The sequence below is a fragment of the Brienomyrus brachyistius genome, chromosome 2 (assembly GCF_023856365.1).
Source record: "Brienomyrus brachyistius isolate T26 chromosome 2, BBRACH_0.4, whole genome shotgun sequence".
NCBI classification, from domain to species: domain Eukaryota; kingdom Metazoa; phylum Chordata; class Actinopteri; order Osteoglossiformes; family Mormyridae; genus Brienomyrus; species Brienomyrus brachyistius.
This window is the reverse complement of record NC_064534.1, coordinates 48,412,863-48,439,171: the sequence shown is the minus strand read 5'-3', so window position 1 is coordinate 48,439,171 and position 26,309 is coordinate 48,412,863. Positions and strand designations below refer to the sequence as shown.

Genomic DNA, 26,309 nt, shown 5'->3' with positions numbered 1-26,309 from the left:
CCTTTCAGCTACTCCAGTGACCCCACACTAACTGACTCAAGCAGTCTGGAAACGCTGCAAAACCCAGACCCTTGGAAAATCGAAAAAGAGAGGACTGTTTGCAGAAGAAACGGAACCTGGCGGTCCGCCCTCGCCACAGAGGAAGTCCAGCCATGGGTCTTAAGTGGGCTGGCTGAACAGTGCAGGCTCGTGGGGCCAGCAGCAATGCGAAGGAACAGCATCTCTCCAAGCCCAGCCAGGACAGGCATGCAGCTGCAGTGACTTAGCACTCCCTGACACTCACACACACATACACCCAATACCCCGGTAGCGTGCATTCAGATACAATTAAAGAACAGAGCTGGCTGAAGCTTTAATCTGGGCGTCTTACTCGGCATGTATATCTCCATACAGCGTTGATCTCCAAGAACTAAGTTGCTATGGCGGCCCTATATTGTGTTGCAGTCCATTAGGTAGCATCTTCAATGTTTCCTGTCACCATCCCCCAATACAAAACAACAGAGCTGCATCAAAATGCACTGACGCACAACAGATGTTTCCTGAAAGCCAAGGATGTTTTGAAGGGCAGGAGAAACGGACAGCTTACGGTACACATGGCTGAACAGCCCACACAGAACAGGAAAATCGATGCAAGCCCTCTGTCCAGATACCATCCCAGTAAATAACAAAAATGAAGTTCCAACCAGCAACCAGCATTATTTTTCCTAGGTGTGCAACCAAACATCACTAGGGCTTTTTTCAACGTACAGTCAAATTTGCATGCGAGGCATAGGGCAGGCTTAACACGAAACGGAAAAACATTACGGCTGACAAGTCGACCACATCTTCAAGGGGAAGTGGCACCAGGAAGACAGACACACACTTCTGACAGTGTAGCTGCTCATTCAAGAACGAAAGAGCCATTCGTCAACCGTGGCTGAGGACACAGAAGTCATAATTTACCGGTATCCTGTCTGCCTGTTAGCACCTCCCAGGGACGAGCTTGGTAAATGTGCGTAAAATGGAACATGACTCATGTCAAGTTTTTACCTGACAAGTAAGTATTGGAAGGACACTTGTGTCCTTCCCATGATCCTTTGCAGCTGGCAGGTAGCTATGAGAAAAAAACAAGAAAGTGACCTGTATGGAATACAACAATTTCAATGCAAATCCTCTTTAAAATAAAATTCAAACAGCTACATTAGCTGGCCACTTATTAGGTATCCCTACATAGCAGTGGGCAGAACTCCCTTTTGTCTCTAGATCTACCTCAATCATTGACACGTTCAGAGAGGTCTTGCTACACACGACTGTTTCACTGAGCAGTTATTTTGCACTTGTGAATTTCCTGTTAGCTTTAATGAGCTTGGCCATTTTCCTCTGACCTCTCACACCACTGCCTAATCGGATGTTTTCTGCTGTAAAATCTAGATCAAGGTGAGTGGCCATTTCTGAGAAGCTGGAACTACCATGTTTGGCAGCAACAAATCACGTCACGTTCAGAATCACTCAGGATCGATCACATGTCTTAGCCATGCTAATGCTTAATCAAAGAGTAAGCTAACCTCTTGACCTTGTCTGCAATGGTGAATATATTCAGTTGCAGCCACACGATGCGTTATCAGATTGGTTACATCAGCAGGCAGGTGCACCTAATATACAGCCCATTATTGTCCTTCAATCCACAGACAACCCTACTTTACCTCTTGTCATACGAGCCCAGCGAATGCCCAAGCTTGTAGCCTCTATGACCTGACCAACCAGCACCCAAATGGAAAAGTCACATGACCCGATACAGCAGGAATGGGAAAAAGACGTGTGACATACAAGATGCTTCTTAATTTGAGTCAGGGTCCTAGAGAGAGCCTTCTTCTAGTGTTGCACCAAAGAGGAAATTTTGGCCGATACAGATAACCAGTATATTTTTGTCAAATATGACCACTACCAGGGTGGCGCAGTGGTTAGCATTGTTGCCTCACACCTCCAGGACCAGCATTTGAGTCCCCGCCATGGCTCCAGCTGTGTGGAGTTAGCCTGTCCTCCCTGCATTGTCATGGGGTTTCCTCCATATACTTTGATTTTCCCCCACAGTCCGAAAACTGATTTGAAGTTAATTGCTGAAGTTAATTGTAGTTAACAGTGCCGGGAGGTGTGAGTGTGCTCTGCGATAGGTCGGCACCCCATCCTGGGTTGTTCCCTGCCTTATGCCCATGGGCTCTGGACCTCAGCAAGCCTGAACAGGACAAGTGGTTACAGAAGATGGATGGATAACTGATACCAATAACTAGCTGAGCTCTGCTAATCTGTAGTGAAGCTGATGTCGGTGACATTACTTCTTAAGATCCCATGTGTTTGTGTGTAGTAGCCACATTATATAATACAGGCACTGAAGCATCAGCGAAGCAGCGCTGGCTTGGGAGACTATAGCACCCCCCCACCGCGTGCTGCGCTAATACTGTGCAATTCGCTGTCCAGAGACAAATGCTTTTTCTGTAATTAAAAACAGGAAAATGTGTGTGGGGGTATTGTTTGTGCTACTGGCCCTGGCAGAGAAAGGTCTGCTGATCCAGTCCGTAAGTCACACTGACTTGTTAAAATGTTGGAGGTGGGGGGTGGGGGCCATATGGAAGTGAATGTCCTCAAGTTTTAGCGAAGCTGGCTGAAGGTGACAACACAATGATAGTTTCTGCAGGGGGGTGGCAAACGTGTTTATGTGGCTTCTCCTGCCACAAGGACAGGGAGCAGAATATGGATAATGGATCAATGCTGCAAAGCCAACAAGCACCCCCCCCCACACACACATACACAGAAAATCCCTAGTGGTTATGCAACAGGCAGGAGAAGCAGTCATCAGTGGCCAGTACCAGCTGCAGTGCATGTGCCGTTATACCTGCCCACTTCACTGCAGCTCGCTATGGCAGACCTCCAGGCCTAGAGGTGGGGGGCCAGGGGGAGTCTAGTTTATTCAGAGCCCAAATTCAGGCTTTGGACTTTGTCCCCCTGGGGCAGTGGAAGAGCACTCTGCAGGAACGAAGACGAGAGTGAGAGAGACAGCAACAGACGGACGGACAGAGTGAGAAGCGAGCAGGAGATGGAAAGTGAGAGACGGACAGACTGCGAGAAGGAGACGGAAAGGGGAGAGAGAGTGAAATCCCATGCAAAACGTGAGTCTAAAACTGTTTCTGTATTCCATCTGTTTCGTCGGCTGTGCCAGTAAGGCGACATGGCAGAGATGTTAAATCTGCTTCTTCTGAAGCAGACGGCAGCAGGTCCTTGACATCCTGCTCCTCCATGGCCCCGGGCCTGCCTACAGAGGGCAGAGAGGCCTCTCTGATGTGAACGGCGTGTGGATTTTCCCATAGACCGGCCAGAGGCCACGAGCTGGGCCTCTGCTCCCTGTCCTTTCTCAGTGAAGTGACGAGGACGGGCAGGGAAATTAGTGGATTGCTGTTCCTTGGTCGCCAGGGTGGTGTGACAAGGCTCCGTCCCCCCGCCAAACTAAGCTGCCCCCCTCCCGCCTAAGTGGAAGACACCTCAGTGACGCTGATTAGGGGGGTGAGACGCATTTATTACAGCCAGTTCATGATGCCAGGGGACAGTAATGTGCCAGGAACGCACTGCTGCTCCATCTGACACTGAAAACAGGCGTCTGATAAACACACACGCTGCTGCTCGGAAGGCTGCAGTGCACAGGCCAAACATGGCAGACCTTGACCTCAAACATGTTCTCTGGTGAGAAAGCAGATCCCTCAGCAAGGCCATGGCGGATTCAACAAGCCTGCATTCCTAAAAGCAGGGACAGGTACAGGGCGAACTACACATGCTCTGGATCATCCCAGACTTTCCACTTCAAAACCAACTCAATCACTATAGATTCATTTAAACCACACATTTCTTTACATTTTATCCCAACTCAGTAAAACTAGGAACCTAATCAGCAACATTTTAACACAGAGGTAACAAAAACAGAAGCGATATAATTTCATACCTAAGTAGGAAGCTGTTACGGGTACACAAACACAGTTTTTTTTTTAAACTTTATTTGATTTCGCACCTTAATAAAGGGCATGTTTCAGAACACTCAGTGTTTTCTTGATCTTCCTGCAGGTCAGTGAAAATGTATCACTACAGAAATGTGAAGGATTTAATTATGTACAGAATACAGTTTACCCAACAATGGGTAACATTATATAAAAACTACTTTGTTATGTACCAATGTAAATATACTTAAGCATACACAGAGAATGTTATAGTATTTTGGCTGTATTCCGACCTGATGCTTTGCGGGACGCTTGTGAAACTATGAGCTGACACACTGGCTATGACATCAGCAGGCTCACTACTCCAAATCCACATCCTAACCTGCGAGAAGTTCCTGGCCTCGGTCAATCATCACACGATGGGCCTCCATGGATCAACCGGGCCTCAAACTGGCACCTGTTCAGCCTCCCACCGTGTCTCTGCAAACTGCAAGGCCCGGACACCAACAGGCCTGCTGTCTGGGGTCCTGTGATCTTACCCCTTTAACAACTGATGACAGGAAATCCCGACCCAGGCGTGGACATCAGACGACAGCGTCTGAGTAAAAACAACTGGAATGGACATGAAACTCCGCCCCTGCCCTCCATATCATGGCTGCTCTAACATCCAGAATCGAGGGCCTGGATTCCAGTATGGAAAACTCATCAAAGTTCCATCCTGCTTGGAGGTTGCTGACGTCACCAGCGGCGAGGTCACGTACACATGCAGTCCCCCCCCCCCACCGTGGGGTCTCAGGCCAGCTTTTGCTGGAGGACGCTGTAAACCACACTGCGGTCAGATGAGCAGCAGGTGTTTCGCTAATTACCATCAGCAGATATTTAATTAACGGCGAACATCTGAAGCGAGCGCTGCAGAGGAACGCAAGGGCAGGCGAGAACGCGAAGATCAGAATAAGCAGCAAACACTCGCAGACACACAGACACACACAGGTTTGTAATATCTTTGTGTGGAGACTCCGTTCATTTCTATGGGGAAAACTCTAACCACGACATGACGAACATAACCCTAACAGTCCTAATCTTATCCATAAATAACCAAACAAAATATGAGACTTTTTTAAAAGGAATTTTAACTTTTTTTTACTGCGTTCATAGACACACAGACACACACACACACACACACACACACACCCACCCACACACACACACACATCCCAGACATCCCTATCTCACTCTCCATTCTGGTCATCATACCAAAAGTGACTTGCTACATCCATCATAAACAGATACATCCTAAAGGCCAGACTGTACACCAGGTTAAGGGAGAGAAGAGGGGTCTAGTCATGGAGGGGGGGGGTTTATTGTTACTGTATGAGAGTGAGGCAGTTTTTGGCATCCGAACATCCACTGTAAAGCCACTTTTTACCCCTTAGAACTTACTCCTCCTGACTCGTGACTCAAAGAAAAAAATAAATGCATCCAAACCCCCCCAGCCCCCTGCTTCATTCACCACATGCTTGGTGCTGGCAGAGTGCCAGGGGGCAAGGCTGCCCATAGGTAACATGTTTTAACTGCTCCCTGTTTCACAACCCCAAATTCCTCCACCAGCATAGGGAGCACATCACTGCACATAAATAGCGCCAGTACTTTCCAGTATGCCCCCCCCCCCTTCATCTCCAGCCAAACCTGCCAATGAGCGAGAACAAGGACCTGGCCACCTTAGGGTGGCAGAGGGCGGCTACCTCAACATGGACACAGCACTGTGTTCCATGCGCCGGCAGCCTGCGGCCCCACCTTGCTCCTGTGGCACTGCATCGCTCCTGCTGTTGTTGTGGTTAGCGCTGCACTGCTGGGTCACGCTCCGTGGGAGGTGACACGGAACTGAGGGAGTGTGCCGGCAAGAAGGAGCACTCATTCTTCTTCCCTTATCTATTTTTTCATCTACCTCCTCCCAACCTTTTAATTTTTTTTCCCCTCATCTTCCCTTTCTCCTCTGTCTCCACCTCTACTGGAGCTGCGGAGCCGAGTTGCCATGGAGACGCCAGAGACTGCGGCGCGATTGGCCGGTACGGTGGGCAAGCTCGACGAAGCAAAGCCAGAGACGGCCCACAGGCGAGTCAGAGATGCTCTCTCTCCCCTCTGTGTCTGTCGGCTGCAGTAGGCCGATTTGGGAGCTGGGGCACGGGCACGGGCACGGGCACGGGCAGCCGCGTGCGCTGGCACTAAATAAACCTTGGCTGTCGGATCCTGCAGCCACGGAATTCAACTGGGGTGACCAGAGCGCAGACAGCCGGCTGCACTCTGGACAGGTCTGTGGCACGCAGGGCAGTGTCGCTGCGGCTCCATGTGTTACGGCGCTCGTGATTTCCCCAAGTGAGCACCAGAACTCCTGCCAGATGTGCCAGTGAAAAGATAATATTAGGCTGACGACATACAAGGGTGCTGACACCTGGTTACTGCACAGACTGTCAAAGTGGAAAGAAATGCCATATCGCAGTGATCGTTTGTTCATTTCTGCATATATGCAGAAATTACGAAAATGTTATCAGTAGGGATGCATCGATCCCACTTTTTCTGTCCCCGATACCAATACCGACATCTGAGGTTTGGGTATCGGCCGATACCAAGCTTTTAGTTAATAAGCTGTAGGCTTTTGCCTCACTGTGTGGAAGAGACTGTGATCATTCTTTTATATGCAAGACAACATCAGGCTTAACTTAAACCTTATATACATGCATGTGTTACATTTATCATGTGTGACTGTAAAGGCTAGTTTATACTTCCGCATGGAATCGACACCGTACGTATGACATAGCTGCAGACCTACGACATAGCCTGCCGTGCACCTCCCCAGAAACGCAACCACACATCGAGGTGACGGAGACTACAAGAACTACGATTGGTCTACACCGTTTTTTATATAACGTGCATACCCAGGTGTACTTATATTGTGAGTGAGCCTGAGGCCTTAGATATATCTAACATTAGATACCTTATTTAGTTATTTAATGTTAGATACAAATAATGCTCCAGTTTATTTTTCTCTCGCTTCTCCAGAATTCGTGCTAAAATTTGTTTTCGTGGTCTTTTTCTGCTAGCATTAGCAAACTCCGTGAACTCAGAACTATGTATATGTACGTATGTAGATGTTTGATCCAATCGCTTGTGTCAAATGACGTACTGTCCCTTCCTCCTCTTGACACTTTAGCAGCACAGAGCTTACAGTCTGCTCTACTTCTGCCATCGTTCCTAAGTTATATATCCAAATTACCAACATCCACCGTGTTTACTCGCCAATTTTCCAATGCCGGTCTTCTCTGCATTTATCTTTCCTGTTGACAAAACTCTCGTTAGATGCCAAAATCTGTTCAGGCAGCAAAAATGCCGCAGTTTTGAGTTTCAATGTAATATTGCAATTAAGTGGCATTGGTTCTTGGTATCAAAACTATTTTGTCAAGTTCAAGTATGAGCATATGAATGCAGTATCAGGCCGGTATCCTAATCCCAGGGTTGGGTAATTCAGGTCCAGGGAGTAAAAGTCCAGAACAAGATTTTATTTTAACCAACCAGTTGAGCATAAAGAGTTACAGTCACAGAGTATTCAACTGGCTGATTGAAACAAAATCCTTGTCTGGACATTTACCCACTGGACCTGAATTACCCAACTCTGTCTAACCCTAACTATCAGTGTTTATTGGCATTGAGTAGCGGGTGGGACGAGCTGGACCAGCAAGCTCCCCGCAAACCAACAAACAAATAAATAAATAAACAAACAAACCAACCAACCAACTTCTGCTCTGCCCCATGTCTGGGCACAAGTTAGATGTATTTATACCACGGCGCTGTTGAATTCTTCGATCTGATTGGTCAGAAGGCTGATAATTTTCCAAAAACTACACACGTACTGCCAGATGAATCACACTAGTAAATTAATGTGCGATTATCTTTAATTCTTAACTAGCGTCACTTAAATATTCACACGTAGCCCACTATACAAAAATGACAAACTAAAAAAACTGACTGCATGTTTGTTTTTAAATACCAAAATAATTTCCTGATGTAATGCATTGTTTACAGTCCTGTGTACCTGCCTAAATGGGATGGTACATAAATTTGGTTTTAATAATCGTCACACATATTTACTGTACGCAAAGGCAACCACCCTCTGCTGTGCCTCTGCAACCATGCCTTTAAAAATGCACAATACATGACTTGTCGTACATTCAAACTTGCATATATATCTGCTAATTCTCTTGTAGACTGTGACAGGCGGTCAGATTATAATGACAGATTATATCAGATTACTCCCAGGCTAACACTCTAAACCAGAAACCATTCTGGAGCACGAAGACCTCCAAAACCAAGAGTTGACGGTAGTTTAAGACATTATATAATAAAGTTCCACACATCGGCAATCTGATGCTATGTCAGTTCGAATAGAAGAACAGACTTTAACAGACATTCAAGCATCTCTCAGGACGCCTCAGTAGGGGCACTGCAAGCCCCAAGAATCTCAGATACTTGACAGCTGATGGAGGCGGCAGCTCTTGTTATGCCTGCTGGAGTGGTTTTCAGTAAAATCCTGGCCACTGGGTATGGCGGGAGTCCCTTAACCCAGCTGTGAAGGCATCATCTCGCCCCAGAGGGTAAAGACGGAGGAGGACAGCAGGAACTAGATATTTTCCTTTTTATAAAGGAAAATCTGTTCAAATAGAAAAGACAGGCAATATGTAATATCTGTAATCCTTCCATCCTGGAGTGGCCTGGTCTCCCAGGGGCACTTCTCAGCTTCTGATGGAGCAGTTATCTTCTCCAACTGGCCCATGCCAGCCACAGTCTCCTGAGACTGCGATGCCAGCCACAAGTATGCAAGAGACCTCTCGCTGTCAATACAAATAAAGCGTGTTGCCGGATGGCTAAACCTCTTTGGCTCTTTGGGCTGATTTTAAAAGAGCTACATTTTTTGTCTTTACCGTGTTGGACAACTGGGATGGAGGAATTCCACAGAGAGAACAGTGGTCGACAAACACAGCAAAGAGCACGAATTGCCACGTTCACCCATACAGAGAGCAAGGTACGGAAAAGGTGTACTCACAGTCCATAGAGAAGATCAGGTCCCCGGAAACATCTGTGTCCAGCATCTACAAGAGAACAGGCATCTTTAATCCATGTGATTCAGGACTCAGTTACAGATAGTAAAACTGTCATTGGAAAAGCAGCCATCAAAGTAACCCGAGCTGATTTCGATCCTTGTTCTATGTAAGCTTTTCTTTGGTTATAGTCTGAACTGAAAGCCAATTTTCCATTGATAAGGATGATAACTGCATCCATCCTGGGCAGCACAGGGAATAACTGGACACGATGTTAGCCCACTGGAGGACACAAACATGCATACATACACACACACGTGCAATCACACAGCACGGAAAATGTAAAGGGACCAAACTGCCTGCCCACCCAAAATAATGCTGTTCAAACACAGGAAGAATATGCAAACTAACAATGCACTGAGAACCATAAGGAAATTTTCATATATTATGCTTCATCTAGCATTACAGCATTATCTGTGCCAAGAGAAAGAATAAACACTCCTGACAGAGATCTAACACCTTTACAAGGTTGTGGGGGCAATCTATGGCAAGGTGCTGAACTAACTTCACTTTCACAGACAGCTGATCCACCACACAGCCAGCACTGCTGCTCCATGTTAAAGGAAGGGAAGCTTTACACATGGAAAATTACACCAATGAACAGGTCCTCCACTGGGTGCCTCTCCCATTCAGCCCAACACAAGCCAAAGTCAGGTTTCAGAGCTCTGAGACAATCAACAAATAAGTGAGGAGCAGAGGAGGGGGGAGAGGCAGGTAATAGAGGAGCAGAGAAAGAGGAAGAGGAATGAGAGAGGGAGAGAGAGATCAGGAGCTGTAGATGCTGAAAGGTAGAAAGAAAGGGGAGCAGAAAAAAGAAGGAGGGAGGAAGAGGGGGAAGGCTATTTATAGACCCTAAGTCTACGTTGCTCTTCACTCGTTCATTTTTAAATTACAGTGATAAATCAGCCAGCTGGAGATTTGAGCTTAGAGCCACCACTCACGGCTATTAAAAAGCTCATTCGGGAGGGGGGGCACTGCCAGAAAACAATGCCCATGGTCACGCTCACAGGAACCTCATGAGCGAGCGGCGCAGATCCCATCCCCAGGAGAGCACCGCTTTGAATTTCAGCAGCTCTCCCAGCTAAACCCTCAATCAACCTTACATTTCATTTTAAAATGAATCACACTTTCATGCATATATATAACCTGAGGCATTTCAGTGCACGGGAGCAGCCCTGGACCTGTCCTGAGTCCACAGACTGAAAGAAGCCAGAGAGTGTGAATGTGCATGTTGCCATGTGAGATAAGTCACTTTGTGTAAAATAAGGCACCAGGAGGCACTGATTATATGTGCCACATAAATGTGTACCCTAAGGCTGTAATATGGCCTTTACCTGGATGCTAAGAGCTAAACTGGAAAGCCGTTTTCCATTGTAATTGTACATACGGATTGAATATAAAGGCAATGATATGTTGTCCTTACTGTTTGACTACACTAAGTTATCTGAATCGATTATAAAGATTTTTGTATGTTACAGTCTTAATTACCAAAAATTTCAGTTATATTAGCCATTGATTTTCAGTATCAGGAAGGTTCCATTACGGGCTTGAGCCAGACTGTGTGTCAGAGCCAGGAAGGGGATACTGCCCTCCCACTACCGGCCCGGGATTCGGGGGGCGGCTGTGACCACTCCCCAGCAGGAAAAAGGCTCTTTGCCCCATTCGTGAACCTCCCCCCACCCGGTGATGACAGGAACCTGCAGCAGAAGCTTATTAGCAGTGTTCTGCCTGTTTGGGGTGGGGGGGTTGGGGGGGTGGCAGGAGGCTGAGACTTGACAGAGTACCGCAGGCTGCAAAAGATGCACATCTGCAGCTACCCATGGTCCCTAACATTTCCCGAAATCTAACCGTGGCAGGAGGAGCCCACTCACATTTCAGTTCTTAATTTTTAATTTTATCCCCAGTCGTTTCTGGTTGTGATATCACGCCCTGCATTCCCACCACATGACACCCTCGCAGGCGACATCTGACACACGTGTAATCCCTTTACTGCCCTGCCCTCTTTTGCACCCGGCGAATCAGCTGCCTCTGCACAGGAGGGCTAAGCGATAGAAGGAACCATGTGACCCTCACTGCTATTTGGCATAGCATTCGGGGGCGGGGCATAGCTGACCTGTCACCGCTCAGCAGTTCCCCGGCATCATCCTGACAGCCCGCCCCCCATGCCCGTCCCCCACCATCCCACCAACAGCAGTGGCAGCATCTTCATCAACTGTAAATAAGTCATGGGGCATTCAAAGGCAACAGAGATATAAGCCTCCGCGAAACCTTCTATTTTGCCCCCACAGATGCCATCTCAGACACAGGGTGACCCAAAGAGAAGCTGTCAGTATCGACGAGGAAAATAAAAGTCAGAGAGCTGGCAGGAACCGAATTCCGAAAAAAAGCAAAACAGAGTGTCAAGCATAATTAACACGGGCATCCATGTCTCTCACAACCCCAGAGGGCCACACACACAGCCACTCTGACGAAGAACCTCCAGACAGAAATAAAACCAAATCTATCCCCCCCCCGGGCAGTTAACAGATGACAGGAACAGAAAAAAAAAAAAATGTTGACAGTAACTGTTTGGGGAGCTTAGGTGTTACGGGGATGCAGCACTGATGGGGAGTGGGGAAACCTGACTGTGGGGAAGAGCGGTCAGACGCTGAACCCGCCATGGAACCTGGGGAGGAGGGCCGACAACTCCCCACCGGCCAAATGGAAGCTGTGTGTTTCTGGGAGATCGATCAGAGGTCACTTCCTGTGCATCAGCATCCTCTGGGAAGTGACACGCTGGAGGTATGGGCAGCTGGGAATGGGCAACAAACCCGGGGGGCCACAAAAAGAAACATTTCTCCTGGAAATCTGGTGGATAAGGGTGTAGCGCAAGGCAGCATGGGCCGAGCCAAAACCAAGCAAGGGGGTGGGGTCATGGCAGCACAGAACAAGATTTCTGGGATTTTGTTAATGGTGCTCATAACGGATAAAGGATAAAGTCAAAGAGAGCAACACACTAATGATAGCGACACTGGCTCAGCAAAAGACTCAAATGTTAAGCTACCTCCACTGTCCATATGAATGGTGCGTGAAGCATAGCACTTGCTCTTATGTTCAGAGCAGAACACCGTGTCCTTCTCCTTCTGCATTTTCACATACAGTAAATACGGTATTTTTAAATACCAAACATGTTTTCTGTAGAGCCCAAAGCCATCAAATTTAATTCCCCATTATTCCAAAGTAAACTTCCTCATTCCACCCGGGATGCCTGCCAGGTGAGCACAACCACAAATGTGCAGCTATGTAAATGTGCATTTTGTAGATGAGTGACTCACAAATCATTCTCAGCAGATGCTAAAGGCATAGTGTCATGGAGTTCAAAGGTCAGAAGGAAGCAAAATGGCACACACTAAGGATAAAGCATGCGATAAACAGCAGCTGCTTTTGTTGAACAAATCCCTAGAAGAATCACTGACCATGAGGAAGACAACACAGGGTTGTCATGAAACAATCATTGGGCAAAAAGCAAATCCTGACGAGGGTTTCCTTGTTTGAGGTAAAGATGTGGAACGGGGAAATGAGAGCATGCCCAGTGTGGAATACATTCAAAGGAGGTCAGGAGGTCAAAATCTCCCAGGGTCATGGAGACCCCTCGCTCTTCTATACAAGGGCATCTGCAAGCCTCCCTACTTCCCCTCACCCTCCTGTCTCCAAAGACCAGGGTGACGCCAGTTTGCTTGCTTCCATGGAGCACAGCACATTAAAAGCAGTTACCCAAGCTTTTAAAGGCAAAGTGAGAGTAAGAACAGCCCTGATACCCCATGTCAGGTATGACACTGTGAAGGACAGCCAACGGCAGGGCCTGGAACATGGCATGACCGTGATAGAGTCACAGGACGACTTGCTAATTCAACCCCAATTTTAAAAGCAAGACCCCATTTGAATGGTACCAGGATCAGCAAAGTTTAAACTGCTGCTGGTTACCCTGGCAACAGCCAAACTGTTTCTGACCATCCTTACTGTAGCTGAGGATGGCTTTTGAGAGGGGTCTTTATATCCAAGCCTGTCTAGGATCTCCCCAAGAATAAGTAATCAACTATGAGTTAAGCCAAACACACTCGTGCCAAAAAGAGTTCAATAGGCAAAAACATCCTCACCCTCCTTAACTGTCGCCATGGATGTGTTATTAAAAAGATGCACGGCTCAAGATCTCTTCAGCCACTTGAGACAGACAGCAGACCAATAGTGCTTGCACTAGTTTCTTGGTTAATGTAATAAACCAAAGTCCTTTCCGGCAGCGCCAGGCATCCGGGGAAGCGGCAGGAAGGCGGGCAGAGTGGGAGGGCCAAATGAGACACGCTCGCCAGGCGGCAGATGGCACAGACAGAGAGGTAGAAGGTCGGCAGTGCGGTGGGGGTGTGCAAATGAAGCACCTGCATATGCCAGGCATGCAAATCAGGCCATCCACAGCCCCACCTGGGCAGGAACACTCAGGGCACACAATGCAATACACTGAGGGAACATTCAAAGCTCACACGGAACACTAGGAAAAAGATATTCGGGGGGAGGGGGTGGTGGTGGTATGGAAACGCTTCAGGCAGTAGGTCTGTGCTCCTTTTACAAAGGACAGTTCAGAATGAACACAGAAAGACCGCTTTCTGATCTACTTTTTGAAGCTCTCAAGATACTGAACCTTCAGCAACTCAATTACAGTAACATAAACAGATGGTTCTTTCCTGTACAAATGAGCACATTGTCACTCAACTCCTCTACAGCAATGTCTTGCACTAGAATAATATCTAAAGTACAGCTGTCACAACTGCTTGATTAAAGTCGATTGTGCGATTATAAAAAGGGTCAATAGATAATTTCCTTCTCGATTACTTGCAAAATGGCGAAAGGAAGCTCCAGCATAATAACGACACGAGCCAAGGCCTCAGTTATGAGGATCACTTTGCATTAAAAGTGAGTGAAAATGCAGTCCTCACATGAGCACAACAGCATAGGAAAAGAGGACACTCATGGACTTGCCCGATAATAAAAGGGTAACCACAGATAACTGTAAGCTATGTGCCCTTTAAGCTCTTGGCACCGCCTAGCTTATCTTTGGCTTAAATTATCTAGCTTATTTTATGAGTCCAGTATCTCAAGATAATCACAAATAAAATGAAAGGTTAGCCTCGTCGTATTTGTTATTAATTAATATTAAATTGGTTATTATGTATGGCATGAAAGGTGATTCAGCTAAGTCATATGTATATATTTTATATTTGACATTTTTCAATAAATATCGCAATATTTATAAAACAAAAAAAAAAGTTTAAAAATTACCCAAAATAAAAAACTATTTGGCTATAGTTTATCTGCCAAAACAGTCAGTCAAATGACAGGTGGTGCTGCTGTGAGTTCCGCCAACAAACAAAGCCAAACAAAATCACTTGTTTTTCCTTAATATCATATCTATGGAGTCCAAAACATTTCCACGAAGCTGAAGATCAATTTCTTTTGGTGACCACTTCTTGTTAATGCTCATCTTTGTTAAACTTTTCATAAGTGTGCCACACTGTCAATGAATGAGTATGACAGCAGAGACAAAAACGATAGACTGGAAAGGGTTTACAGAGGGCATGCTAAAGCAGCAGCGGCGGCCCACTTTAAGCTGCCTGTTGCGGTTCCTTCAACGTGAAGACTGCACGCGTATAATGCACAACGTCGACATTAACATTGCACATCACAGAGATACGACGAGAGGACTGAGGATGGCACAGTGGATAGCTGAGTGTGTATGTGTGCGTGTGGAGTTTGCTTGTTCACCCCGTGGGTGTGTGGGTTTATTCCCCGATTTCCTCCCACAGGGCTTCAGTGAATTGGAGTAGCTAAGCTGAATGTATGTGTGTGAGCGACTGAGCACTGAGCAGGGTTGGTTCCTGCTTTGAGACAGCCGTAATCTCTACTTCTTCAAAAGGATCACTTGAATTTTTGTGTTATCTGAAATGTTTCAGGGTACATCCGATGCATCTGCACCTTTGTACTGGTACTGTAACATATCATTATCGATCTCTACTTACTCAGCACAGAGTCGCAGTGAGCTTGGGGCCTATCCCAGGAGGGCTTGGGCAGCAGACCCATGCCTGATGATGTGTGGGAACATAGCACTACCCAGAGTCCCACTGTGTTCCCCACAATACAGACACACAGGGTGAAAAAGAAAATAAACTGAACGGTCTGCAGAGAATGGTCATCAAGTGGTGAATTTTCCTTCTCTCCTCTCTCACTTATAATATCAACATTACAGCACAGACATAAACATCAGGCTAATAGCAGCACCACTTATTCCATTAAATAAAGCGTAACACTACCTCTCACTGTGGTATGTCTTTCTCTAACCTTGTTTGGTGACCAAACATGAAGCCAACCAGAGCGGAGCTTCAGAGGGGCGCCTGGCAAATCACCTACAGAGTCTTTTCTCACCCCCCCCCCCCCCCCCCCAAGACACATGATGTTTAACAGGCCTAATTTTGTCATCCATATCTAAGAACTCAAGAACATTGTGGGCTCCCCAACAGCCCCCTCCACCCAACCGTAGACCTGTAAACATGTTAAAGGGGGGGTGTGACACCAGCCTTTTCATTTCCCTGGCAAGTAAAACTTTTCACGGGCTGACAATAGGACAGCCATTAAGTAAGAGGAACAAACGTCACTCCCTGTATCGAGTGTCAGGACCCTTTGCAGGGAGCAAAGTAACAGCCACGGTCATTGTTTAATGAGTTCTGCATCAATGGAACATGCTCCAGTGACGGGCTCTTGGAGAAGGCGCGCTCCAGTGACTGCCTCATGGCAAAAGCAAACACTGCCAACAGACAACCAGGGAAAAAAAACAAAAAAATTTTTTTTTTAAAAATCACACTCCAGTGACATGCTCATGGCGAAACTACGCTCTGATGAGGGGTGAATGCTGAGTCTGTTCCATGGAGGGGAAAGGTCAGAGGCTGCCACGTGCCATGGAGGATGCTTATGACAGCAGGCATGACTGGAAAAGTGTGGGGGGGGGAAGATAAAATGATCAAATCTGCCTGAAAAACAGACAGTGGAAAGAATGAAAGGGACGACAGAGATAAGAGTCACCTCAAGCACACTCACTGTCACCTTCATGTCACACTGAATCAGCCTGCCGGCACACATGGGCAAACACGCCAGTGCGCACATGGCATGACACACTAGGGTTGCACGATTCTGAAAAAAATGTGAATCGCAATTCTTTTGCTCAAAATTGAGACCCCAATTGTCCGTAACAATTTTTTAAATTGAATTTGAACGTTTATTGCACACATTAAACTGCAAAAGGAAACAACAAAACATGACTGTGCCAAACCTATGACTGATCCAACACCAGCATATCAACTTCTGACAACAGAAAGGAAACACTCAAGTGGCCATTCAGTTAGGGGAACCAAAAGTCCCAGTGGGGAACTTTTTTGGTACTTCGGTACTTTGAGGTAGTACTTCAAATGCTTTCTTTGTTGAACAGTTACACAAATAGCCTGCCTCTGAAACGCAATACAACCACCCTCTTGAAAACAATGATAAAAGAGGTAATAATAAATAATAATAATAATAAAAACAATAAGGTTCCATAGCACTTCGTGCTTTGGACCCTTAATAATAATAATAATAATAATAATAATAATAAAGTGAAGTAACCCAAGCTTTAACTGCAACCTGGTCAGAAGAACCAGAGGTCAGGATAACATAACAAGAAATAAAAGTATTTTCTAATATATTAGGGCAGAATGGTATTGGAAAATTTCTGAGTATTGCAATGTGATTTTATAAATATTTATAAAACAAAAAAGGAATTCACTATAAATCTCTCCAAAAACCATCTGGGAGTGAACAGCAAGGAAGAAAATGATTATGATTGTCTCAGAGAACACATGCAAAAGCAGCAGAGTTCAACTTTACACTGATTTTTAAACATATACTAGATAAACTTGAAAAGGAATAATAAAATTGCAAAACTTGATTTTTTTTCCTAGGACAGAGTAAAATGTTTTAGCAAAACAAGCTCCCTGTGCTATAATGTCCATATACAGAATTGAAAGAAAAAGTCTGGTCTTAATCTAGCTGATTGGCAAAGTAAGAATTGATATTAATATCGCACATCGGCCGGCCCTGTAATATACAGCCATTTTTCAAATTCAGTAAAAAATACCCTGCTTTGCGCTGTGATGGTATCGGTTTTTAAGTCAGTAGAAAAGCAATACCTCGAAGTAACATACATGGGGTACTTTCTTGAAGTACTAAAAGTATGGTATTTGGTGAGGTGGGAAAGCACCCTTCAGAGAGAATGCAGAATTATGGAATGTTTTAGAGTCCCTGGAGAAAAGTAGGAGTGCTTCTTTTGATCCAGCTTATGTAATACAATGCATAAGAACCATTGTAATCCAGAAATGAGATCGCTTAGAGATGTGAATCAAGATCGTATTTTTTTACGATTAATTTTGCAGCCCTGACACACACACATGCACAGACACACGCGGAAACATACAGGCATATACATGCACGCACGCAGGCAGCCACAAAACTATAGACATTCCTCTCATAACAGGCACCTACTCTGAGAAGGCACACCCAACCACACACTTGGCCACACCTTCACGCACACACGTGTGCTCCTAAACATGGTCGTGCAGACACACAAAGAACTGAAAAACCAGGACGAGGTACCCTCAAAGCATCTCCTCCCCTAAAACTCCACCTTCTCTTTATGGCAAAATAAAATAATTGTGCACCCTCGTGATATGATGAGAATCCATTTAAATTACACATCTTAACCAGGAATTCAAAAAAAAAAAAAAACCTGATTTCAAAAGTTTCAGACCTCAAGCTAAAACTAAGAACCTTAGAGTGAAAATCCAAGCACCTCTTAGTGTGATACCACCCAGGGGGGCAATAAGAAGGTCTCTGAGGATGGAGCTTTGCACTGGACCAGCGGATCCCTGAAGAAACCTAAATGTGGACAAAAGTGGGTGTGCCAATAGAAATTAGGTCATCGAGGAATGCCACTGACACAAGGGAACGCAAACAACAGAATGGTGGAGCACCCCGGGGCCAAACATCTACTTGGAAACCTTGGATTAGGTAGGGTTACACGAAGTTCCAGCCCTACCAGTGAACCTAAAAAATGAGGGACTCACACCCGACGTTCCGGAATAACCAGATCAACACCCCATGAACCTCCCCGCCCCAAAAATTAAAACCAAGAACATACCTGTCCTCTGGTTGCATTAGCTCTTGTAGTCATAGAAGATGCTGAGCTTTCAGACAAATTTCAACAGAAAGTCTGTAACAGCCAAGATTATCCCAGCACCATCACATTTCAAAGGAGAAAAAAAAAAAGTCTGACAATCAACGTTCCCGGTAGGCGCAGAGCAGCTGGAAACCGCTCAAATCGAACGGCAAAACAGCAGATCGAAAAAAAGAAAGCCCTTAAGTAAGACAAACACAAACTCTAAGCAGCTAACAGATTTTTGGATGAACAGGTGCCTGTGTACATTTTCTTCGGCCGCTACACAAATCTAATTTAGATGACCTGGGGTGGTATCAACATTATGTGGACACGGGGTGGTTTCCTTCACATGGGGCCAGACAGCAGGGTCTCTCTCACTCTCGCTGTGATGTCTGAGGGTGGCCGGATTGGAATGGGGGGGAGAACTGTAAGGATGGGGGGAGGGAGTGAGGAGTCCTGAGGTGCGACTGATTGCCAATCCAGACTGGACAAAAAAAAAAAAATAAGCCCAGCTGCATGAAAGGGAAAATCCATCGAGAGAGCGACTGAGCTCTCACTATTACGCTGTGACGTTACCCGGCTGAGAACACACAGCAATAAATCGGAAAGGAGGTCACGTCCAGGATACCGTCCGCAGAGACGGAAAATCAGGTTAACCCCCGCCCCCCCCCCCCCCCAAATCACTAGCTGCGATGACAGCAAGAATGAAGAATTCCACTTTATGCCTTAAGTACAATTTACAGGCTATGGTGTGCAGGGAGGCGACAAGGGGAGGGCAAAGTGCAGCAGGAAGCATGACAGCGATGAGACCCCCCCACAAAGGTCTCAATATTTATCGCGGCCTTGATCCCTGACAAAAACCAGGACTTTCTAATGGACTATTCTCAGAGGGGATTCTCCTCACCCTTCATTTGAAGTTTCTGTAATGTTTATATCTAACAGGTTGGATGGTGGAGCTTTTCAGAATCCTTTACATCAAACCAAATCAGATGCATAATGAAGAAAAAAAAAAAAAACATTGCTACAACACCCAGATACGAAAACTTTGACACCCCACTTGCATTTTTGTGAACACTCCACAAGAGCGCCACCCCTCACCACCACCACCATTTAGCCTGCCCCGTAAACCTACGGCTGAATGTTAAGGTCACATTGTAGGCAAGCGGGTCGCGACCCCACAGCCTATTCACCAGGCTTACGCCCTCAGACTCTGCCGAAGAGTCAGAGATGCCCGATAAGGGATAACACTTTTGACTGCGCACAGAAATTGTGCCTTTTTTTACAAGCCAACTTCCTGAGTGAGTATCTCTTCTAGAAACCACACTACCGGTTAAGAAGAAAAAGTTTCTTAATCGAGAATGGAAAAAAGGGTACTAGCCGTTTTTTTTTTCCTTCTTCCTGTCTCCATCTTCCTGTTTCATACGCTCAGAGCAGAGGTGTGCGTCAAGAAACTGAGGTTTTGCACGCAGTCACGTTAGAGTCAAAGCAGCAGACCGTCGTTGCAAATGCAGAAGGAAGTCATTATTAATGCTGGTGAATTATTAATATTGGCTACATTGTTGGGGAGGGGGTAGCAGACTGAAAAAATACAAAATGCAGTAGGTCTAAGACACCCAAGACGCCTCAGTATTACAGATGCTGGTCTCTCAGCTAATAGTTTTTTCCTCCATGACAGCCCATTCTGTGGGTCAGAAGAGTACATGTGAACACATCATAGAAGGACCCGCCTTTCTCACTTGCCAGTGAGAGTGCACTTCTAGGACATTAGCATGGTGATTAAGGAGACAGAAAATTCAAAATAAGGGCACAGCTGAAGTGTACAAACTTCTACCAAGACAAGAGGCAGCCTTCTGGTAGCAAATTGAGCCTGAAAGGTGACGGAGAGCTGTGACCTAACATGAAACGGCTGAAGACCTTTCCAGAAGGTAGGCAGCAGCAAGGTTCAGGCGCTGCATGTAGACAGTAACACTGCCACGGCGCAGGCATAGGCTAACCTTGAACCGTCAGCAGGTTTCTGTACGACATCAGCCACAGGTGTGGATGTGGTGCTTTCGTGGCCGTTGGGGAACCGCATGCATGCATTGCCAGTGTCAGGTGGCCGGAGAACATATGGACGAATTACCAAGGCTACCCACTGAAAACACTCCACACGCATTTAGGGACTCCCGCGAGGCTGCGATCATGGATGACAAAACCCCTCCCTGCCCAAGGGGACGCCAGGCCTTTTCACCTTTCAGCAGCTCATCCAGTCACCAGAAAAGAGTGACAGGGGCGCTGAACAGCGGCAGCCGGCCGAACAAAGACATGAGCGGATGGGTCGTAAATAAGCAGCCCATTCAGCCGCTCTGAACGGCTGAAAGAAGCGCCCTTATCAAACATGGAGAGAAAGGAGAGAACACACGACTGAATTACCTGCGTCTGTAATTCAATAGGCACTGGGACAATAACAAAACAAAACAGTATCATGGCTGACGAATTTTCATGTTCGTGGAGTCAAATTAAAAGAAACTATTTTTTTTTTTTTAAGAATTCGAGCATTCCAAGAGACCTCAAAATTCACCAAAGACAAAAATTCCTTCTCTAAATCGGCTATATATCTGTGAAATGAGCTGCACACAAAGGGGGGGGCACAAATTCTGCCATCCTCACGCCTGCACACACCGCAAGCCTACACTAGGACATCCTGCTAATTAAAATACACGCAAAAATTCAGGCCACCTACATTCAGATTTACATAAATCTCCATTTGAAAACACTGGTAAACACTCCTGCCCTGAAAACACACAGAACCTTTGTTTGCAGCCAGATTCACGATCCGGTCACAAAGTAAATAATTAAAAATAAAAGCAGCAAGCACCTCATACACCGTCACTAATAAGCGTGAACGGCACGCACGAGAACCCTCTGACGTCTCCTGTGGTCAATGCCTCGGAGAGATTCACTCACTCGCGCTCTCTCTCTCTCACACACACACACACACACACACACACACACAGCCAGCTGAACTAAGTAGCTTGTGCTAGCACACATTTTTGCTGACGTGAGACACTCGTCACAGCACAGAGCATTTCATGCATTATCCTGTTTCCTACCACAGGTTAGTCAGCAAGTTCGAGGCGGCAAACAGCAAAATCTAAGCAAAGGTAGTAATAATCCTACAAGGTTCAGGGCCTATGCAGCCTATATGGGACACAATGTCTGCAATGATGACCATCCTGTTTTTATACCCAAAACAAAAACCAACTTTAGCAGCCACAATAAGTCTAACGACACTTGCATCTTTTCTCATGGACCATGTCAAGACCGTCCAAGTTTCCAAAGTCTAAACCATCTGATTGTATAAACAGAGGAAAATTTGATTAACAAAAAAGGATCTCATTCATCTGCTCAGGGACAAATGCTTTTAATGAAACATCAGCCAGTAGATGAAGGGGACTCAAGAGGAGGCTGCAGGTCTCAATCTTCTGAAAATGCAGGAGGAAGCCATGTATCTTATAAATCATTCATCCCATGGGGCCTCCCGACCGAAGACGACTGAAGAGTTTCTACTAAAGTAGATACCCTAAGTGGTGCAAGTACATGCAAGTACAGCCGTGAGCACCTGAGCATGAAGCTAGTGTGGTTTCATTTCCAACCAAGACTAAAATATGTCTCTTCCTCTACGATATTATGACTTAAAATAAGGCCTGTCCCACCCCCCAGCTATCTGACCTCTAGTAAACCCAGACAGATAGGCGGAGCCTCAGATTGACTGTGACGTCTACGCCGGCCGGTGTCGTGTGAGCCGAGGTTATTTATTCTGCTTTGACATTCCCCATGAATCACTGCACTGCATTTACGGAGACGACGTATGTGTCACATTTCAATACTCCAATGTGGCAACTAATCCTACACTACCTGTTTGTTTATCATTGCCCGATCAGGTGCAGAGTAAAATGCCTCCAAATGATCACCGGACATGCCAATAAGCAGCCATAAGCTGGACACTGGCCAGGTGGCTCCAATGATAATGAACTCCTGGTTCCTGCATCAACGTATGCGAGAACCTCTGCTGTCACTGGACCACTTCTGTAATGACTATGGTCTCGTTAGCCTACCAGCTCCGGGGCTTAGAAGTTGGCCATGTACTCTGAATGAGTACTGAACGCTCACAAGGACGTTCCGTGACTCTATCCTGTTGCTTTCCTCCGGCTATGCAGCCACCCCACAGAGGCTCTCCCGGGTCCCCAGAGGAGCCAACTGCGGGAGCTAAGGGACAGTGCGAAACTCCGGCAGGCATCTGCACTACACCAAGGTTAAACACAACCATAGTGGCCCCAGCGACACTGGAGAATGTGAAATGAGAGGAATGCTCGACAAGGGCAGGTCCTTTCTTGTTCTCTTCCATCTTTCACAACATCTCCGCAGTCGTAGTGATGTGTGAGGTACCGTCCAATATACAGCTCTGTAAAAGAAACCTGTCGAGCTTCTTGAGAAAATATCCTCAATCGCTGTCGTCACCCCTCCACACTCTCTGCAGAGCAGACCACACAGTCATGGCGGCCAGGCTCAAGATGGACCATACGGGGCAGGCATTGCAAAAAAACAACAAAAAAAAAAAACACGCGCGTGGGTAACACGGGATTCGCCAAAGCCTTCAAAGAGAAACGGGGGAGCCCTCAGTAAATAAATAAACACTGCCAGCTCACTGCTCTGTTTGGGAGGCAGGGAATACTGTTATTAACCACTGAAAATAAGACAAGCAGCAAGATGGCACACGATAGCCCTGGTGGCCGTACAGGACAGGGACTGAGAGCTCCCTGTCCAGCTGCAGTGACCCCACCCATCCGCCGGCTTCCAACAAGCCTCGTATTCCCAGTCCGCCGTACATGTCGAGCCGGCCGAAGCCAAAGCGTGGCTTTCTGCCCACACTGCTGCAGCCATTAACAACGTGTGGCTGGGATCGGTGGGGTGGGGAGGGTCTGTGTAGAGGCAATCAGTATCGTGACTCATTCTTTCTGCCATGGCTCCCTCATAACAGCATTAAAGATAAACCTAATCGTTTCAGACGGTATTCAAGTGACAGGCACCATTTCTTCTTCCCCATGCGCCAGTCTGCTCACATGCCGGAGGTCAAGGGGGTTAACAAAAGTCACAGAACATGCCTTGGTAGAAACACAATTAAATAATAGGAATAATACCAAAAATGAATGCCGTGTAAAGTCAACCAGAGCAGCCCAGCATGCCATGTTTCTTGTACAGAGTGACTTTCCTCGCAGAATAGACTGGTACATTCCCCTCTCCGTGGTTACGAAGGAAATGTCTTCTGGGAGACGACACTGCCGCTGGCCAGACCGGTTCCCAGATATGAACCCAAAGAGCAAGTCACTCGTGTCTCAGGAAAGCACATCCTTCTATATCTTCCCCATTCCCTTTGACACCACCCTCCCACCGCCCTCTCCGCTCTGAACTTCCCACACAGCTTCTGTTGGGTTTAGCTGGAGCTGGGAAGGTTCATCAATACTAGTGAACAACTACAAGTTTCATGTTAGAAGAAAGTGGGGAAGCCATACTTGGGGGGGGGGGGGGGGGGGGGGTCAGCAACACCGAACCACTCCCCCAATGGTCAATCAGGTATCAATGACCACTGCAAACACCTCGCACTAGTCAAACAAGGTAAAGGAAGGAAAGGAAACACCAACAGATTGCTTTTTAGATGCAGGTGAGTAGCCATAAGATGACAATAATGTATTTTATAGTGCCCTGGGTAAATAGGGGTGTCTCCTATAGCCATTTATACAAAAGAAACCACCTCTCCTTTCTTAAACTGCTTACGATTCACTGCAGCAGCAGAAACACAATCATTTTCATTACAGATATAAACAGCATGAGGGAAACACCAAGAGGGATCAGCACTAAACCTGAGGATTTTGCCCATGTGGTCATGCCTTTGGACCAAAGACAGGACAGCCAGTCCTTCCTGAAAATTGCCTGTTTAGTGCACTCAATATTTAGCTGTTGATGTTGTGCGGCATCTTGGAGAAAAGAAGAAAAAAACGAAACCAAGGTGCAAGATGCAGTTCTGTGCGGGGCACGTGTAAATAACAGGGGAGGGGGTAAAATATTAATGACAGCCGAAGGCTGGCAGAAAGGGCGCAATCTGAGCTGAGCCGAGCCGCCAAGACGACGGCGGTGGGCTACCTGTTGTTACGACCAAAGGCACGGAAACGGGCAATGAAGCGTTTACAGCTAGGAAAGAAGCTGCATTCTTTACAACGGGAAAGGAAAGCTGTCTACATCAAGTCTCTATAAATGCTACAGTTCTAAAATGATGGATTACGTATATGCATATTATATATATATAATTTTTAAGGCCGCCGATAAGTCCCCCCCCTCCCCGGTGTATCCCTTCTGTGAGCGCTGCAGAGACGCCACGCAGTAACGCCAAAGCCTATTAAGCATGCCGGAGCAGCAAATGCACAGATACCGACAGCAATCGCATTAAACGCTCAAGTCATTCTGGCTAAATGGTGCAGAGCTACACAGCTTGTTAGTATTTTTATGGGGGAGGGCGGGAAGGATGTTAAGTAGTTTATACCGAAAAATAACAAGCAAACATCAACGCTTCTACCAGAACCAAAGGTCTCAGAAACAGATAGAGAGGCACGATGAGAACCACTTAACATGGGATCAAACTGACCTCAAAAACTAGCTTTATATTATAGATCCTACGATTGCGTCCGAGTATTTACATTTATTAATGACCCCGAGTAACCCCGGCGCCAGTTTCCTAGCAACATCGCCGCATGGTCATTAGAGATGCCTCGGTGCTGCTCTCCCTCACATTCGGGTACCACACGGAGACCATCACCTACTCACCGAAAAATGTCAAACTTCGTCCGTCCCTCTCCTGTGTCAGCTTTGCTTGGCTTGGCTTTTTGAAGATGATTGCCAGTAAAATCCTGTTAGCCCCGATGCGCCAAAACCCCGAGCCCACCACCTGAAACGAAGCCTCGGGAGCGAAATGCGAAGACGCCCGGGACGCGAATCCTGGTGGGTTTCCTCTTCCGTGTTTTGCCGCCGTCCGTCTCGGTGTTCGCGTTCACACGAAAGAAGCATCGGGGCTGGGCGCCCGAGGAATACCTTCAGATCCGACGAAGACCATCGGGCCACTTCGCCTTCGCCTAAAACGCGAGGATCCTCATGCTGGCCTCCAGCAATTCTGCGCGGAGCACCATTCGATCAGCGGTCTATCACGCTGAACGATTTCGCGGGGAAAATGGCCATAAATGCAATTTTGCCCTTGACTTTGAGATCCCCGCGCAGTATAGCCTGCCTACGCCGGCTGCCAGATGCACTTCAGTGCCTTAAAGCGCTTCTCTAACGGCGGGTTTTGTTACGTTACTAGCCAGCTAGGAAGAGGGTGAAGGTGGGAGGGCTCTCCCTGCCTTATTTAAAAGAAAAAAGGCTGAATCGAGTCGCCCCAATCTGGCTCGCAGCGCAAATAAGACTGCTCCCAGACGATTTACGTGTGTCCCAGGCCGGGGCAAAGGCGCCGCCTATCGGCCAGTGCGCGCAATCAGCGTTTTGCCGGACTGCCGTCTCGCCGCACACAGGAGTGCCTCGAATTCTTGAGCATTACATTAAAATGGGGTGGGAGTGTGTCTTTCTGTGGCTCTGTAATAAATATTCGTTTCGCTTTTTAAATTTAGAAAGGCACGAATGTCTGCTTGAGCAATACAAACCAAAACGGAAAAGGGCAATGAGTCATGCGGTATACACCGCATACACGTCTTTAGGCACACGCGACTGATTTAGACGTAGTGCACTGAAATGGTTTATTAAAAGGAAAAATGTTCACGAACGTTGTTCATTCGGCTTCTTTTCCCGAAGGTTTGTGATGTGGAAGTTTAACAATATAGAAAATGTTATTCTATATTTAAAAGCAACGCC

The 26,309-nt window shown here is 46.6% G+C and overlaps 1 protein-coding gene and 1 long non-coding RNA gene across 7 annotated transcripts in view; one reads left to right on the top strand and one right to left on the bottom strand.

The window, feature by feature from the left end:
- Positions 1-26,129, bottom strand: part of LOC125727901 (membrane-associated phosphatidylinositol transfer protein 2) — a 73,436-nt gene extending 47,307 nt beyond the window's left edge. For 4 of the 6 annotated variants that reach the window (XM_049004887.1, XM_049004892.1, XM_049004910.1 and 1 more), the window contains exons 1-2: positions 25,236-26,127; positions 9,055-9,100 (exon numbers count right to left, since the gene is read on the bottom strand). The gene's annotated coding sequence lies outside the window, so the exon portion shown is untranslated. Of the gene's footprint in view, positions 1-9,054; positions 9,101-25,235 lie in introns of all 6 variants that reach the window. The other 2 variants (XM_049004928.1, XM_049004901.1) reach the window with 2 other exon arrangements.
- LOC125728009 (uncharacterized) lies at positions 2,800-4,057 on the top strand. Its single transcript, XR_007388897.1, has 2 exons — positions 2,800-3,143; positions 3,239-4,057. It is a non-coding gene; the product is annotated as an uncharacterized LOC125728009 (long non-coding RNA).
- Positions 26,130-26,309: the final 180 nt, after the last annotated feature.